General features: G+C 38.9%; 1 protein-coding gene across 1 annotated transcript in view; it reads left to right on the top strand.

Annotated features, from left to right (window-relative positions):
• SPOCK1 (SPARC (osteonectin), cwcv and kazal like domains proteoglycan 1) overlaps positions 1-18,030 on the top strand; it is a 264,194-nt gene that overhangs the window by 66,121 nt on the left and 180,043 nt on the right. The gene's annotated exons all lie outside the window — the stretch shown is intronic.

An 18,030-nucleotide genomic window follows, 5' to 3' on the forward strand; every position in this document is an offset into this window, starting at 1 on the left:
CTCTCCCCATGTCCAACTTGAATCTGGCATGAGTCTGAAAGCAAAATAAAGCTGTGTGTGAATCATAACAGAACTCAAATAACAAGGAAAACTGAAGAGGGCTCAGCTTGAAAACCATTTCAAAGAGAATGGAGGAGCCATTTGGAAAAGCTTTTCACAAACAGATTCAGGCCCAGGCTGCAGCAGAGCAGTGACTCTCCAGAGCCCTGGACTGTGCTCATGTCCTTGCTCCAGAGGGCTCCCCCATCAAAGCTGATTGTGCTGCCTGCTCCAAAATGCCCTCCCAGTGCCACAAGCTGTGCCAGCCCAAACTGCCAGCGTTGCATACAGGTGAGGGCTTAGTTTCTCTCAAATATTTCCACCAAAAAAAAGGCATTTTCCTTGATCAATACATGTTATAGGTACATTTTCATTGTATCAAAAGATGCCCTTTTGTTATCTTTTTTTTTCCAATAAAACTACCCCCACGGACCCAGATTTTTATCTGCTCCATTTTTCATGTCTAGTTTTACTCAAAAAGTAAATATAATGTTTCAAACAACAAAACTAGAAAAAATGCAGAACATATCAAAGGTACATACCTGGGAAATATAATCTGCTTGCCTATTTTTTCTTTCTTTTTGGCTTTTTTCTAAAGGAAAAAAATTTTTCCTGAAAAATACTTTTGCACTGCTTCATGGTGAACTCAAACATCTCAGAGTCAGTGCATAAAACCAGCCTCAATTCACCTGCTTTCAAGGTTTAGTCACCTCTCCTTATCTGGATGTCAGAATTTCAGCAAATCTGTTCTGCAGGAAAATTTAGCTGCTTCTTGAGCACTGCAGTGCAATATATTCACTGTTCTGTCCTGGTTTATTTATTTTAAACAAATTCCTTTTCTTGCCTATGATAGGCTAGTCATCATCAGAAGTGATCCCTGATGTTTGTTGATCAGGAGTGGATGCTCCAGAGGAAAGGGAACATGATGCTGTCACGTTATTTTTTTGGGGAAATATATGTGTTAGTTTTTATCAGATAATGATACTCAGGGTTGTGTTAGGATCCAGTCATTCACATTGCCATACCAGCTGATAAAGGGAAATCTGTATGTTTAAAAAAGTAAACATAAAAGCCTTTTTCCTTCCCTTTTCCCAGTGTTCCTCTCAGTAGCAGACAGCAAGCAGCTGAAATGAGTGGGGTTTATGGATGGCTGCAGAGGCTGTCTCCATTCCCACCCTGTGCAGATCCATCAGCCACTCTGCAGCATTCTCTGCAGCAGCAGGGGAGCAGGCAATCAGCCCCATGCCAGTGGAGTGTCTGATGGCATGGAGAGGCTGGACTGTGGCTTTCTGTAGGCTTGGAAATGCACTGCAATGAGAAGTCTTTTTGGAGCTTGAGCACTCAGAGGCACTTTTTGGGGGTAACCAGCACCAGCAAACACACATATTAAAACCCTTGGATGTTTTAGAGTGAAGGGAATTGTTCTGTGTAATTTTTGGTCGTTCTTTAAGGCAAAAATTGCTTATTGCAAAAAACTAAGTACCCATTAAAAAATTTGCAGACTCTACCTTACCTAATCAGACTTCTTTACATTACAGCAACTCAATTTAGAATACAGTTGAACATACAAAATATATTTTTTTCATCTGTAAATCACTTTCAAGAGCACTCCACAGCTCCAGTTGCTAAAGGGAATATTGCAGTAAACAAGCAATGTTAAGAGCTTGTTTAGCATACAAAAGTGTAGGTCATCACACTTCAAATGGAAGAAAATGGTTTTAAGTAGAATTGAGTATTTTGTGTATTTATATGAATTTGACACAGGAGATGAGAGGTCCCCAGAACATCCCCCAGATTCTCTTTGGAATTACTTTGAGTGATGAGCTAAAATAAATAACACTGATATAGAAGGCAGCAAGTATAACATGATTCTTGCTTTGGAAGGACTTTTCTGTTGGTTGTACATCCAACCCTGCTCTATCAGTCTTCCATCTCAGGATTTTTTTTTTTTTTGGTATGCATTCCAGAAGAGCTAAGCATACTCTATGACAGCCAGGAGAATATATATCATGTATATAAATAAAACAAATATTTCAGCTATCAATCTGCTGAGCAGCAGCAATACCTGTAGTTAGCTCAGAGGTGGCTCAGAGCACTGCACTCCAAAGAGCCAAGCAAGTTCTGACATTTGAAGAGCTATATTGAGAAAAAAACCAAGGCTCATCTCTGTTATTTGAAGGGTATTTTGGGGTATTATGATTTATCAACATTTGGATTTCATAGTCTTAGCTGCTAAAACTTGACTAGGTCACTTTTGGAGGGGTTAGCTGCTCCTGAAGGGCTGTTTGCCAATGCAAGCCTGGGAAAGGAGGAGATATTTTAATTGCTTGAGGAGAGAACTGAGAAAGTGACTGCAAGCGCAAGAAAGTTGTTGGTGTGGTAAAGAGAATGGTCTGGTTAGCCATGTGTGGAGAACAGTCAAGCACATCAGACAGAGGAGCAGACACAGCACAGCCCACGTAGAGTTTGGGAATGAACAAAGGCCAGCTGCTGCCTTTTTGGGAAAATTAACAATTTTAACTGTGGCCAAGCTACTGTCAAATCTCACCATGCTGTCTGTGGAAAAGTAAGTCTCTAGATCAGAGTTGTGCGAGCAGCCCATAAAACCATGTAGCCAAAAAAACTTGGGTAAGGGATCAGAGACTTTTCTCCTTCATTGCATTCCTCGGTGTTCCCACTGCACCTGCCCCTGGGGCCAGCAGAGCCCAGCCCAAGCTGCCCAGGAGGCCTGGAGATGTGCCCTGGGGCAGGGCTGTGTGTGTCTGTGTCCACATCTGAACTGATTTCTGCAAAGCACCTTTGCAATCTTCACCATCAAAGAGGAATCAGTGTTTAAATCACAATTGGGAAGTGATGGTGGATTAGAAGTACTTGGAGGGTTTCTTCTTAGTGAAGTGGAATTTTAATCCATTAAATGAAAAAATATACAAAGTTATTGCCTGGCTAGAATGGACTGAAAGTAGAATCAGGTATAATCAGTGTGAAAATGCTGGAATTGTAATAAATTGAGAAGGTTATTATGTTTTGAGCTTACTGACAGTAAGTTGTTGAGGTGGGTCCAGGGGATGTATTGTGTCCAGCTTTCTAGGGATAAATTCTTTGGCTCAGCTTTCACAGAACCACTGGAAGATTAAAACTTCAGACAAATAAACTACAATCTAGTTTGGCTTTCTCTGGAAACTGATGTTGTCTGGCTTTGAAATTCAAAGTAGGAAGCAATCCATTGTCTAGTTGATGAGTACTACAGGTACAAATAAGCAGTGTTCATCAGAACACCATCAGAATCTGCCAGTGGCAGGATGGTGAAGAAAGGCAAGTTTGTGTGAGCACTCAGTAAATAATAAATTTTCAGGAAATTCCATCCAATTTCCTTATATTATAAAGGCAGATAAGAAATAGACATGTGACTTTGTTTTACTCTACAGCATAAGCAAGTCATGAATTGCTGGCTTTGCCAGTGCTGTTGCTGCAGATGACAGAAAGGAATTTGTTATGCTAAGCATAGGAAGAAGTGTTGTAAATTCTCAGCCATGATTTTCCATTAGATGTATATATATGGAAAGAAATTAGATGTTATTTCTTTAGTCAGTATTCCACTCTCATTTCTGTCACTTTTACATCTGTACAAATCTGTTAATTTCAGTTCACGTACTCCTGATTTATATAATCTGTCCCAGTGAGTGCAAAGTAAACAGAGAGAAATAGGTAATTAAAGATATCAAGGACGTTTAGGAGAGAGAAACTCTAGTGACAATCCATCAAATGCATTGGGACAGATGGTGAAAAATCATGGTATCTCCATGACAGCCAGAAGTGAAATAGAAGGCAGAATATGAGTTGTTTTTCTGACATAAAGAATTGCCAGAGTGAAAGATAGTGAGAATACATTGGAGGTGTGGATTGCAGAAAGCCAAACAGCCAGGCTAAGCTCATAATAAGAGGAAATAAAGAATTGGGGGCATAGCTTGAAGAACAAGTTAAAGATGCTTGAGTGAAAAAAGGAAAGGGACTGAACAGGGTTAACTGTAAACTGTCTTTTACAAAGAAATGCTAACATGGATGGCTGAAAGCCAGTATGAAGTTGGGAGAAATTTAACAGATCAGTGAGAGCAAAGGAGGTTTAGCCTGATTGAATGGAAAACTAAGAAAATCTGAGCCAAGGTAAAGAGATCCAATAAGAAATCTTTTAGGTAGTTGCATACTAAAGTTGAAGCAATAAGCTCAGAACAAAAGCAGCTAACAATCTTCAGTAAACACTCCTTTTGTTGCTGGAGTTGTCAGCAGTCACAGAAAAATCTTTGCAGTGTTTGTAAACCACAGAACCACTGAACCTTGCATAAAGAAATAAAAGATGTACAGGTAATTGTGCAGTTTTCTTTAATGTCAATGCAAACCTGTAGGAAAAAACTGTACAACTGAAGGGGCACTCTGAAGGTCTTAAAATCCAGAATTATGAAAATTTTTGATCAATGAATTTTTGCTTCCCCATCTTATTTTGAAATGCTGATATTTTTTTTTTGAGGCAGGAATGTGAAATTAAGCATACAGAACTTGATACAATAAGCTGTAAATCAGACAGTGCTAGGAGTCTTAAGAGAGGCAAAGGGCTGCAGTTGAGAGTGTAATTGCACAGATTGGTAGCCAGGAAAGCACACTACAGGGTCACCTTACAGTGAGAAAGTCACACAGAATATTAAATATGGTTATTTTAAGTTCCAAGTGTATGGATTTAGTGTGGGTTTTTCAAAAATCAAGGCTCCATTTTTTACCCCATTTATAGATACAGAGAAGAGGGGATTCTACTGAGCCAAAACACAGCCAAATAAAGCAGTGCTGTTTCCTGCAGGGATGTTGGTGTGGAGTGTATGTTTATTCATCCTTCTGAGCAGATGTGAGATTCATTGTGGGCATTTTCTTCAAGCTCTTCATGGCTCTTGTCATGATTAATGACGCTTGATTTTTGAAAGGATATTTGCCCATGTATAATGGTGCCTTCCAGCAAATTTCAGGATCTGCCAGCCTGTCTCAGAGGTGAACTATAGATGGAATCTCAGAAGAGGGTCTGCTATAAAGAAAAGAATGATTAAAAAGTGCAAAATATGGTCTGTTGGCAGATGGCTTTTGTGGTTCCTGCTTGCCCTTTTGCTGCTGCATTGTACTTCACCTTCTGGATTCATCTCACCCTGGGTCAGACTTTCCCCTCAGTTTTTCTTCAGTCAGTATTATTGCTCATCCCACAGCAGTTCAGCTGACATGATCTAGATTTAGCCATCCTGTATTTAATCAGGATCTATTTTAGTTCTTGAAGCAATGTGCAGTGAGCACGGGACATTTCTTCATTAGCATTTTAGTTTCCATCCCAGTCTACCTCAGAAACAAACTTCCCATTTGTTTCCAGTCACTGCACACTGCAGAGCACATCAAATGGATTCTTTATTGGTGCAAGGAGAAAACAAGATGTGTTTGGAGATACGTGAACCTAACAGCCAAGAGATCAGTGCAGAGGATCAGGCTGGAGCTAAGTGTGAATTAATGAGCAGAGCAGATGTTGGATCCTCAGTGTGAATTATCCTGTTCTGCAAATCCAGTCCCCAGGCAGCCTGCCCTTGTTGGTGGAGGTGTCAGACTCTGCACTGCAGGAGCATTTTCTGTGGATCTGCTTTCCTTCCCTGAGATACAGCTGCAAACCTGCTTGTGCAGATTGCCACTGCTGAAGGGTCTGGTCCTTCCTCTGTCACATAAGTGCTTTTCAGACATCACATGTTCTCAATCCTCTGTTAAGAAGTGATACACTAAGCCATAATTTGCATTTTATTAGCTGATTGCAAGATTCTAACATGAAAACAAGTGCATGCTGTTTCCTTTAAACCACTGTAGCAGTCTCAGTGTGGTTAAACCATTATTTTCTGAGGACTAGACAAACTGGGAGATCTAGAAGAGGGCAGATTTTTCCAGTCTTCCAGCTAATATTAAAATTCTCCAGGATATTTTTCATTCATCTGGAATTTTTTTCTCTTGAATTCCTGTTGCAGTTTCCCTCACAAACATTTCTCAAATTACTTGGGTGAAAATGAGTTCAACTTTGAAATATTCCTCCAGCTCATATTATGTTTGACTGAGCTGACAAATGGCTTGACAGCCTTCTTGGAATCTGCCAAAATACAGTGTCAGGAATGACAATGCCATGCAAGGTAATAATCTGAATGAATGTTGCTGCAGCTGAGCAGTCACATTCCTGACTCTCTATAATTCAGGTAGAATGAGGCAAGTCCCCAGATGTTTGTTTCATAGCAATTGGAAAAGTTTGGGTTGTGTTTCCCTATTAACACATGATTATAATTCACATTTCATGGTTAGCTTGCTACAAATTTAACACATTTCAAATTATTCTGTAAATAATGGTGCTTTATTAATCTGTTCAAACTCCATTGGAGCAAGGGCTGCTGTTACTTAGTTTCTCAGAAATCCCAAACATACATGAATTAGAAGTTTCATAGTGTTTGTGGAGGTGAATTTAATTTTGTGGAGCATGGAACCTTAGTGGGTTTGAAGTGTAATTTCTAATTTGAGCTGTCTGAGAGAACCTACAAATAGACTTTAAAGCTTTAATGTAAAAATTATCTTCTTTGCCTTACTAAAACAAGTCTTAATTCCATCAGTACTTTAATGGCACTGTATTACCACAGAATCAGAGAATGGGTTGTGTGGGAAGAGACCTTGGGGATCATCATCTCATTCCAACCCATGTAATGGGCAGGGACACCTTCCACCAGAACAGGTTGTTCAAAGCCCCATCCAGCCTAGCACTGAACACTTCTAGGGATGGGGCAGCCAGAGTTTCTCTAAATTGCCAGGTAATTTAGTGTTTTATATCTTGTAGTGAATGTTTTCAGAGATCCTCAGCACATTTCTTTAATTCCATATCCTGTAGTTGCAGCTGCTCTCTAAAGTACACATTTCCTTTGATTTTATATCTCTAAGGTTTGGAGATTAGTTGCACTGCAAGTTTGAACTATTTTCTCAGTTGTTAGAATTAAATAGCTAGTTGTACTAGACCTCAGGTGTAAAATTACAGCTGATCAAAATGCAAATGTTCTCTTTTTCTTAAAGAATTCTCTATGACCTTCTGTACTCTTCAGATGTCTGTCAATGCTGGCTTTTTCAGGTTCTGTTCTTTGCTAAAATGCTGTTTTGATTTTCTTTAGACCCATTTTATGATTTAATCCCTTCAAGAGTGTGCAACTATAATGTCTAGAGATCAGGAGCAGGCTTCTATTTACAGCTGAACAGTTCAAAAATTTTGAGATCTGGGAGCTCTCTATTCTCTTGAGCCACAGGCTCAGGTTCCTGAGACTGGAAAAAAAAGTTTTGCTACATCTTTGTTTCTCATGTCATTGTTCACTCCATGCCACACTACATGCTGACCTTTTGTCACTGATGCAGAGGCTCATGTTCTGGCAGCCTCAGGAGTGCATTATGTATTCCTGCAGGAGTTCTTTCAGATGTGTGGCCTTGATCCCAGTGCATGCTACTGGAAGAAATGAAAGGTCACTTAGTTTTCTTGGTTTTATCTGAACTTAGCTTGAATATTGCTTTATCATTATGATCACAGCTGTAGAAGCCTAATACAATATATATTTCCTATTTATAATTTAACCTTTTCTAAAGCAGCTCAGAATGTAAGTAATTGAAACTGAATGTGGTTTCTGGAGTGCTTACTGTGTGAAATTCCCTATGTACACAGCTGCAATTCTTAGATGATGAACCAAGTGCCAGTGCAAGCATAAATAAAATGATCAAAGTTTCTGAAAACATGTAACACCAGTGAGTTATCTTTGAACCTTTCTGCTCCTTTGTTTGACATGATTCTGAAACAAAGAATCCAAGTATATTAACAGAATGGAGTTTGTTATTGACTTCCAGAGGAAATTATTATGTAGGATTTGCAGCAGTACTTCTGGGGTGAGCAGTTCTGGAATCAGTGCTTAGGGTATGAGGGGTCACTGACTCCCTCCCTCCTTGAGGGGAAGATGCTGAGATGGAGTAAAATCTTCATCCAGTAATGCTGGAGTTCCTTTGCCTCTGAGGAGTCCTCCTAGCAGAGGTGTGCAAATTAGAGCACCTTCTCCATCGCAAATGCAAGACTTCTGTGGCTTAAAATGCTCAGCGTGGATCAGAAGTTGCCTTTGGACAGTGTTCTGTGAGCTTCTTAAAAGCAAATTATGCACAAATTGAGTAGTCAGGTGCTCTCTTCTGCTAAAATAAAGTAGGCTCAAAGGTAGTGGAAATCTGTGCTGTGGACACCAACAGCTTTGACATTTGAATCCCACTGGAACCATTACTGCAGTTTAGCTATCTGATGCCTGAATCAGAATATTCTGTTTCTTTGGCCTTTTTAGCTTACTTTTTTTAATCATTGTTATTGATTACTTGAGCTAAATCCTTTGAAATACCATTCCAAAAAAGCCTGCTTCTCTAAAAAATACTATTGCTTCAGCCAGATGGCAAGTAGCAGTCACTGAGGAAAGGTAACTTGTCATTATTACTTTACAACTGACACAGAAAATTAATTTCTTAATATTCATAACATATTATTTAATCAGTGTAATAAATTAATGAGGAACTGTCACTAAAAAAAGTTGCATTTGTGTATCTCCGATGACTTTTCAGGAAATGGGTAGAGATAACACAGGTCTATCAGTAACAGAAGAGCATAATGAAGGACTTTTCTGAATGAAGGGACTTAACTTGTGGATGCCCCATCCCTGGAAGTGTTGAAAGCCAGGGTGGATGGAGCCCTGAGCAACCTGGTGTAGGGGGTATCATCATGGCTTGGAACTGGATGAGCCTCAAGGTCCCTTCCAACCCAAATCATTCTGTGACTCTGATGACTGAATCAACCAGCCCCAACTATTATGTACACTTCCATCACATGATGACTTTTATAAACTGAGCAAGATACTAAAATAACCTGCTGGGTGTTGAAGTTGTTGACAACCAGAGTGAGGAGCCTTTACCAGAAGGGGAGCAGCGTTTCTGTTTGCAGAACTGCTGCACGTTTTTCACTGGTTTGCTCCCATTAACCCGCCCTCAGTTTTGCATAATGATTTTTGATGTAGTGTTCTTTTTTTTTTTTTTTTAGAATGGATAAAATGTCAGAGACAATTAAGAAAATGATGTTATAAACTGGAATGGAAGCTGCACATTTGTAATGGCTCACAGGGTTTCTGATCTAAAATGTGCACAACCCTCTCCCATACTCAGCAGCTGGTTATGTCATGGACTGGTTGCCCATGACTGCTTCTTCCTGATGCAGTTCTAAGAAATTTCACATATTGGCTAAAACTGACTAAAAGGCTGCAAAGTTGTCCTTTTCAACAGCAGCACATTTGATTTCACCTTTTGCAGAGATTTCTTCAACAATACTTGGAGCTGGATTTTCTTTGAAGCTACAAATGAAGTACAAAGTCTATGTGCTCCCAGGGACAGTGCATTGCTCATAATCCAGTATAATTTATACAGTCTCCTTCCAATCATTAGTTATGCATTTAAATAAGTATTTGAAAGACTTGGGACACTGTAACTAATTTAATTGTCTCTACAGAAAATTTTGTCCCTAAATATCAAAGTTAGATAAGTTGATTTTATTCAACTGCTGTTTGTTGCCTTGTATGTTTTGACTATTGGGATTTGTATATTTGAGTGGAACATCAGTATTTTATGCATAACTTCTATTTTATAACTTTGATATTAGGCGAATTATCACATTTTTTTCATAATGAGATTATTCCCATTTTGGTAAATTTAAAAAAAAATTTACATGACTCAGAAGAAATTTCTGAAAACTTGTAAAATAAACCAAGAACTAGCAATGTATTTAATCATTATGCAAATTGTTCTTCTCTGTAAAGCAGTTCCCATGTGTGAAAGCAGTGGTAGCATTAGATTTTTTTTATGTGGGTGTTGTTCTCCAGATACAACCCCATAAATGATCAGCTAAAAAGAACCAGTGATTGTGTCAAAAACAGCTACTGCAGAATATTGTCAAAGCAACAAGGGTACTGCAAGTGCAGCCACATTGCCAATGGCTTTATAACCTTCAGGTTAATGTGTTTGGCTTTCAAGCTGCCTAAAACCAGTTGCTTTCTAAGCGCGTAATTTGAATTTTTGACTGAAAATTAAGATGTAGAAAGAGTTCAGCAGCTTTCTTTTCAAAGTTTGTTTTCAGTATTACCCCTGTTGAGAATATGATTTATTAACAATACAAGTCTCTCTATAGAGACCCTGCAGGGGCCATTCCCCAGTAGTATTTGCAATTATAAACTGAGATCAAGGCATGGTGGTTTTGATAAGAGGAAAACAAGCAAATGATCATATGAGAAAGCATCATTAGGCCAGGCTGTGACCTGTGAATCTTCATGTCACATGGTCAGCACTTCTGTTATTTTTGTGCATTAGCTGGGACCTTGTGAGGCTCACCAGAGGCAGTGAGTTCACCTGGCAGTCCAGCTGGGAATTTCAGAGAGCAGAAGCAATGCTGCTTTGAGCTGCTCACCTGGAATGAGAGGGAATAGATTTGTGTTATCTCTGGCTCTGCTTCTTCTTTTCTGTCTGAGTGGGTGCTGCTCAGCTGGGGCAAGGGGGAGCTGATGGTTCCCATTCCAGGGGTCAGTCTGGCCCAGCAGGGATCAGAGCCCATCCCTTGGGAGTTGTGCCCTGCTGGCCTTGTGAGAGCTGTGCAGCCTGCAGCACAACCTGCTCTGACCTCTGAAAAGCTTTATGAAGTTAGGGAGAATTATTTAATTCAGGCAGGGGTAACAGGATTTTAGCACATGCTAACGAGAGGAGGAGTTCAGGCAGAAGTGCATTGTAGTTCTGATGTTAGTCTGCCGAAAGGGACAGCAAAGAATAACAAAACCAAGGCACTTTTTCCCTGCCAGTCCCCCAGTTTTAGATATTTCCAGCACAGATAGTTGTGTGATTGTCCCAGCCACCCAAATATATCAGCTCTATCAGGCATGTGTGCTGGCACAGGGCTGTGCCACAGTGGCTCCCAGCTGGCCTCATTCATCCTGCTTGGAGCACAGGCACTGAAAATCAGCATCTGTTTGCCCTCAACATTGGAGACATGCACTCTGGCTTCATGCTTTTGGATAAATAAAGAGTGGTTTGGAGTTTTTGAAGAAATATTTTTAATTTTTACTATATTTGTCTTTTTACAAAACACCCTAACAGCTAAAAAACCCCCACCCCTCAAAAAATAACAACTCAAACCAGCCAAATAAACTATGAAACAAAAACCACCAACTGCAAAACCCAAGAGAGCAGCAGGAAGATTTCTATATAAAAGCCCATGTGATTGAGTTGTAAGAAATTACAATTTTTATTCTAGCTGATATGGGCTCAGTGGTAAGGAATATTTAATTTTTTTTTCCAAATATTGTAATTTTTAAAATTATTGCCACTCCAGTGAACGATTGTGAGTATGGTTAAGAAAGGTGAAACTTTCAGCATAGACTTTTCTCAGTATTACTTGTGGAAACTTCTGCAAAAGTCTTTTCGCAAAACAGGAGTGGCAAATCTTTCCTAATATAGCAGAAAAAAAAAGCCAACCAACCAAAAAAAACCTTTTAATTTTTGAAAATAAGAAACACAGTAACATTCTGGGCTGTTAATATGGGCAGAAGAAGTTGGTGCTGCACATTAATGGTATCTGAGCAAAAGTCTGAGAATTTGAGTCTGAGAAATCTGAGATTGTAACGTATGGTCAAGGATTTTTTCAATGCCATACACATCTGAGGCCTCATTAGGATATTTATTTATGAATTTTATACTGTTATTAATAAATCACTGTTAATGTACTTGCCATTATATAAGAATCTAATGTGAATGGTTATACTTTTATCAATTCATTATATTTTTATTAATCACTTAACATTCTAGGCAGGTCCTGATATTGCAGACTTTTCATCACATGTGACATTGCTTCTTCTACCATGGATTCACAGTGTCACCACTCAATGTTGGGAGCTCCTTCAGTAAACCTGGATGTTCCTGGCCTTTTTGGGACATTTCTCCCTAAACTTAAAGCTTTCTCATGCAAAATTTAAAACTAAATATCTCCAGCAGCAGTATTATTAATTCACTAAGCCAAAGCATCCTGTTTGGATGCAATTCTCTGATTCCTGGAGGGGAGAGAGCATGGAATTGGTTAGAGATATCTTAACATAGAGATCTCATTGGGGAGCTTTGTTCACTGGAGTACTCAGTGGGTAAAATACATTCTCTTCCTCTTAAGCAAATAAAAGAATAAATAGATAAATAAATAATGTGTAATTTGCTGACACAAGCTATTTGCTTAAAAAAGGCAATAGGCCTTGGGGGGATATTTATGACAGGCTGGATTGACTTTAGCAAGCAGCAGCTGGTGCTTTAACACTGCTTGGTGTTGGAATGATCTTCTGCACCGCAAGGTAGAGAGGCAGAAAATGCAGCTGCATCTTCCTGGAGCTAATTTTAACAAAAGCAATGAGCTGGTAATTACCACTTTTTCCAGCTGGTCGTTATGAGGGTGAAGGGTTTATTCATAGATGGAAGGTGAGACAGGGAAATAGTGAGCAGACTGCAAAGCAGTGTTAATAAATTGCCCTCCTGGAGGTACTTAGAAATTCAAACTCATGTTGGCTAGGAGGGGCTGGGAGTGAAGATTGCTTCCTCAGGGGTCTCTGTGAGTCCTGGGGTTCCTCCTTGGTGTAGGAGCTTCCTCAGGAGGGCCCTGTGAGCCTTCCCTGATGATTCTGCACCTTGGAGACTCCTGCAGTCCTGAGGGATGCTCCCAGGCTTGGGGAAGCAAACTGAGCTGAGCTGCCTCTGAAAGGTACAAAATCAGGGGAATGTTTTCAGTCAGCATCTGATTTCTGCTTGAGTCATACAAATAAGTTATAAGCTCAATTAATGCAACAAATATAAATATTTATGAAGGCATTTAACTAATGTTTGGCTGTATTGATAAATAAGAGCATCTTGCAAGAGCTTCTTTTTGACAAGTAAATAAAGTGTAGAGAGTGTTTGTGTGTTAAATTATCCATGCTTCATTAACTCTTCCAAAACATCAAGTCTTAGGTAATAACTAAATTCAAAGTGACAAAACAGTAGGATTAGTGGGAATAACTTTAAGTATTAAACTTCAGGAGAACAAGAAGCTGTTGTTTGCTTTCTTAGCTGGCAGGGGAGAAGAGGATAAATGTGTTTGGTTTTGCCATTAATTTCATTTTTTTTTAAACTGTATTGTTATTGTAGTGATGAGAGGGGCAATAGGAGAGAAGAGCAGTCTCATTAATGTTCTGGTCTTAGGGACAATTTCTATTTGCTGGCTTTTCTGAGGTGGCTAATAGGAAATTGTATTAGACCCAGATCTACTTCAAGGTTTGATATTTTTTGCAAATCAGAACCCAGTCTATGAATTCTGATGAATCTAAGGGTTCTAATGAAGGAGAACTTTGAAATTTCTGATACAAACTTTTTGTGAACTGTTAAACAAATGTTTTTATCATGCCCTTTGCATACTTAGTTTAAGATATGATTATTCTCTTGATTGACTTTGTTGATGGCACATCGATCAAGTTGGCTGGATTTGACAGCCACATACTGAAGGCTAAAAGATCATTTTGGTCTTCTTAAGAAACAAGGATTTATTATGCACGGTGTGGCAAAATGGACTTGAGAACATGGTGCTGGTGATGCCAAGGTCATTGTTTTGATCCCCATGTGGGCAATTGCTTAAGAGTTGAACTTGATGATCCTTGTCAGCCCCTTCCAGCTCTGTGATTCTGTGAAAATGTGTTTGTTCCAATCTCTCAATTGCTCCAACTAACATAATAAAAATGCCGTGAAGAACTGAGGCCCAAGTCTAGCAATTTATATTTGCTTCTATATATTTTTTTCCATTTATGTTCACAATTGGTTCCTAAGTAAGATATCCCGAGGGTAAAATCTAAAAGAAGGGTTCCCTGATGCAAAACTGTAAAGGCGGCTCCAGTCTTGCAATTTAATTGGGGTGTGGAAATCACTGGTGAGCTTTCTTCAGTGTGAGAGCTCCTGGGCTCCCTGCCTTGCTATGCCCACCTCAGGCAGGCAACAGACTTCATCCAGGGGGCAGAAAAGGATCTTACCAAGGGCTTTAACCCACACCTAGTGAGAGGAGAATACAACTCTAGGTTTCCTCAAGAATTGCACTGGGCCTGGTTTGACAAGAGCTGAATTTCTTTTCCTGAAATTGGAAGTGAAATATTTAACCTGTGATGTGAGACTCAGCCAAACCAACCCATCACTCTTCTATAACCCTGAATTTAGCTAAGGGAGTAAGATCCACCCTTGGCTTGCAGTATCAGCTCTTCTCTTCTCATGCATGATTTTAGGTGTGCAGTCCCTTCAGTTAATTAAAAGATTGACTTAGTCATATGCAGTCACTGAACCATGGGCAAAACCTTCTAAGTGTGAATTCTGTGGAAGAAGAAAGATATTTTTAAATATTTGTTCATCAAAAATATTTCTCACTTGCTGTCACCTGCTGTATTGAAGTGGCCCTGTGCCTGGTTTTGCATTCCCTTCAAAGTCCATCCAATAAATAGTCTTTAAATTCAGCTAAGAAAAAAATTAAATTATGTCTCTCTCATACCATGTATGTACAGGTGAGCCTATGGAAAACACTTTCTGGTGGTTTTACCTGCCAAAAGGGAATGAAAAAGCCTTTTTTTGGTGATCTACAAGAAAGAAACACATTACTAGAATGGCATTTGGCTAATAGTGCAGCAGATAAAAAGTAGGTCATGGCAGCAGAGGTGGAAAGGGCAGAAAAGAAAGGAGAAAATTGTTTCATTTGTGGGTGAAGGTCATCTGAAATAAGTGATTTCACATTTAAAAGGCCACTAAGGAGATAACTGATGAATGTTAACCTAATTTTATATTGCTTTATTTCATTCTTTTTTTCTTTTCTCATTTGTAATGCTTACGTGTTCAGGAAGTTGAGGTAGGTTTTTCAATTTTAACTTGTAAATATCCATAGAGTAAATAAAAATATTTACAATATATCATAATCCATTCTATATTTGAAATTCTCTTGATCAACTGTTGATTTTGTTATAAATGAAATGCATTGATGTTAACTATTGTGTTAATATTGATTAATTAAAATGTTAATATGAAAATTGCTTAAGTTTCATTTGTTGCAGAAGGCATAAGGAATTTTGAGAACATTAATATCAACTCTAGTAGAATGCTTAGAAATGCATAGATTTATGTCAGGAAGGTCTTTTACTGAATGGAAATTCAAATATCATAGATCAAGTCGATTGTGTATATATATATATATGTGCTGCTTTTCTGTTGGAAGAAGTTACAGTGAAATGATGATATTCCTTCAGAGTTCCACCTTCTAACAAAGTCATTTGAGGATATTGTTATAAATCTCACCCCTTCCTGAGGACTGGCACAAAGCCCTGCCAGCTTCTGAGACAGAGCTTGAGGTGTGTATTTAAATGTGACACAGATTTTCTGCTCCCCATATCCACAGGGTGAGTTTCACCTTTATGGTGCCACAACCCTTCAGTCTCAGTTCTTGTCTGAAGTGAAGCCCAGGCTCTGTATTTTGTGTTGTTGTGGTTTAATCCAGGTACCAACCAACCACCCTCACCCTCCCCATTACCTAGGTGGCAAAGGGAGGAGAACTGGGGGGAAAAAGGTAAACCCCATGAGTTGTGATAAGAACAGCATTATTATTATTATTATTATTATTATTATTATTATTATTATTATTATTATTATTATTATTATTATTATTATTAGTCCATAAGAAAGACAAGTACTGCCCAGTACAGTTTTCAGCACCTGCTGAGCAGTGCCCCCTGTACTGACCATCTCTCCCCAGCCAACTCAGCCCAGTTTCTATTCTGGCCTTTAAGGTGTGGAATATCCCTTTGGCCAGTTTGGGGCACTTATCCTGGCCATTCTTCCTCCTGGCTCCTCTCTGCAAAAACCTGGGAAATTGGAAAGTCTTTGGCTTGGAGTAAACACTCCTCAGCAACAACGAAAACATCAATGTGTTATCAACATTATTCCCATCCCAAATCAGTGCTGTACCAGCTGCTAAGAGGAAAATTAATTCTATCCCAGCTGAAACCAGGACAGTTGTCCAACTTGCAGAAGTTATTTTGAACTGCTCTTGACTGTATTGCTCTAATGTATGTATAGTCATTATTTACTCCTATAAATAATAATGGGGTTTATATATTGAAAATCTCAAAGGTTTTCCCTATTCCACCTTTTAGGGTTTTTTTTCCTGTATTTTCTATGTTATCACACTGTGGTTTCAGGCACATTCTAAAATAAACATAATTTCAATTTTCAAAATGGAATACTAAACAGGCATGCATGAAGGAGAAGAGGAGGAATAATAGATCTACAGAAGAGATTGCTGTGTTGTAGGGGGTTTTTTTAAGGAAGGTGCATTTTTTTGTAAAATATTCCTTTGACACTGAAATTGAGATAAACCCCCATTCCAATCCTTATTTCAAAACTGGTTCCATATGCCACCAGCATAAGAAATCCTTGCTGGGAGTTGAATTATTTAACAGTTTCTGATGCTGAAAACCCAGCAGCAAAGCAACACCTTGCAAAATATTTAAGAAGGCAAAAAAAGAATATTTTGTTGCTGAAAAAAATTCCTCTATAAAAGCTGAAAATCCAACACATTCTGAAAAGTGATTAATGCCTGGTGAATTTAGCAGTACATCATCATCAGTTACAAAGCATTGTATAACCATGAGGGGGTTTTGTATTAGCAAAGCTGTGAAATTCAAAGGCAAGCCTGTGATTCTATTTCTGGTGCCAAACCCTGTACTTGTGAAGAAAAAAAAAAAAAAAAGGATACTTTTGATGGATTTGAAATAAATTATGGGTAACAGTCTTTGCTGTTATTGAGGAACATTATCACTGTCCATGAAGTCAGTATGACACTGAGCATGAGCATATTGGTTAAAAAAATATATACATTTCCTTCTGCTAGTCATGCAGAATAATTTGATGTAACCCGGCATTTGGCCATGATTGCCTGCTCCAGAACAATCCTGTCCACAGTGTTCTGGAAGGAACATGGAGTGCATCTCATGGTGCTCACTGAGGCTGTGGAGTCCTCACTCCTGTAACAGCCTGCTCTGACCCCATAAAGTCATGCTGACTTCCAGGTCTCCAAAATATTCCAGGTCAGGGTGAGCTGGATAGCATGAGAGCGTGTGAAATTCAGTTTACTGGAGATAAATGGCAAATGTAGCCCTATGGAAGAAATAATTTAGGTCTCTTATTTACACAGATGGGTTTTTAGTTACCATCCTGGCAGGAAAAAGAAATCTCAGTGTCATTCTGGACTGCTTGATGAATACATCTCTTTAGTGGCATCCCTCAGGAAATGAATATAGAATACTGGATATATTAAAAAGGAAACAAAGATTAATATGCAGAAAAATATGACAGTGCTGTAGAAATTTTCTATGCTTCCCTGTCTCAAATAGATAATTCTGTTGTTATCACATCCTCTGAAAGAGGACACAAGTGAGATACACAGTGTGCTGAAACTGATATATCAGCTGGGCTTAACTCCCAGTTCTTCAGCACTAGGGTTGATGGCACTCTGAAGCAGGGAAACTTTGCCTTCAGATAAATATTTGCTCAGTACACAGAATACAGATTGATCCAATACATGCAGTTTTCCATTCTTTCTGGAGAGAGGCTAGTTTGCAACAATCATTATTTGGCCAAGCACTCTGACAGTCCCTGCTTTCTCCAGTGTAAAATCCTGTGAGAATTGTGCAAAACAGAACCACAACACTCATAGCACAATGATCTCTTTACATCAGATTTTGTAAAATTTTTAAAGTTCTGTAGTGGAACAGTGACAAAAATATTCACTGTAAGTGCTCCTGGAAGTTGTTGTACTAT

The sequence above is a fragment of the Melospiza melodia genome, chromosome 14 (genome assembly GCF_035770615.1).
Source record: "Melospiza melodia melodia isolate bMelMel2 chromosome 14, bMelMel2.pri, whole genome shotgun sequence".
Classification (NCBI taxonomy): Eukaryota; Metazoa; Chordata; class Aves; order Passeriformes; family Passerellidae; genus Melospiza; species Melospiza melodia.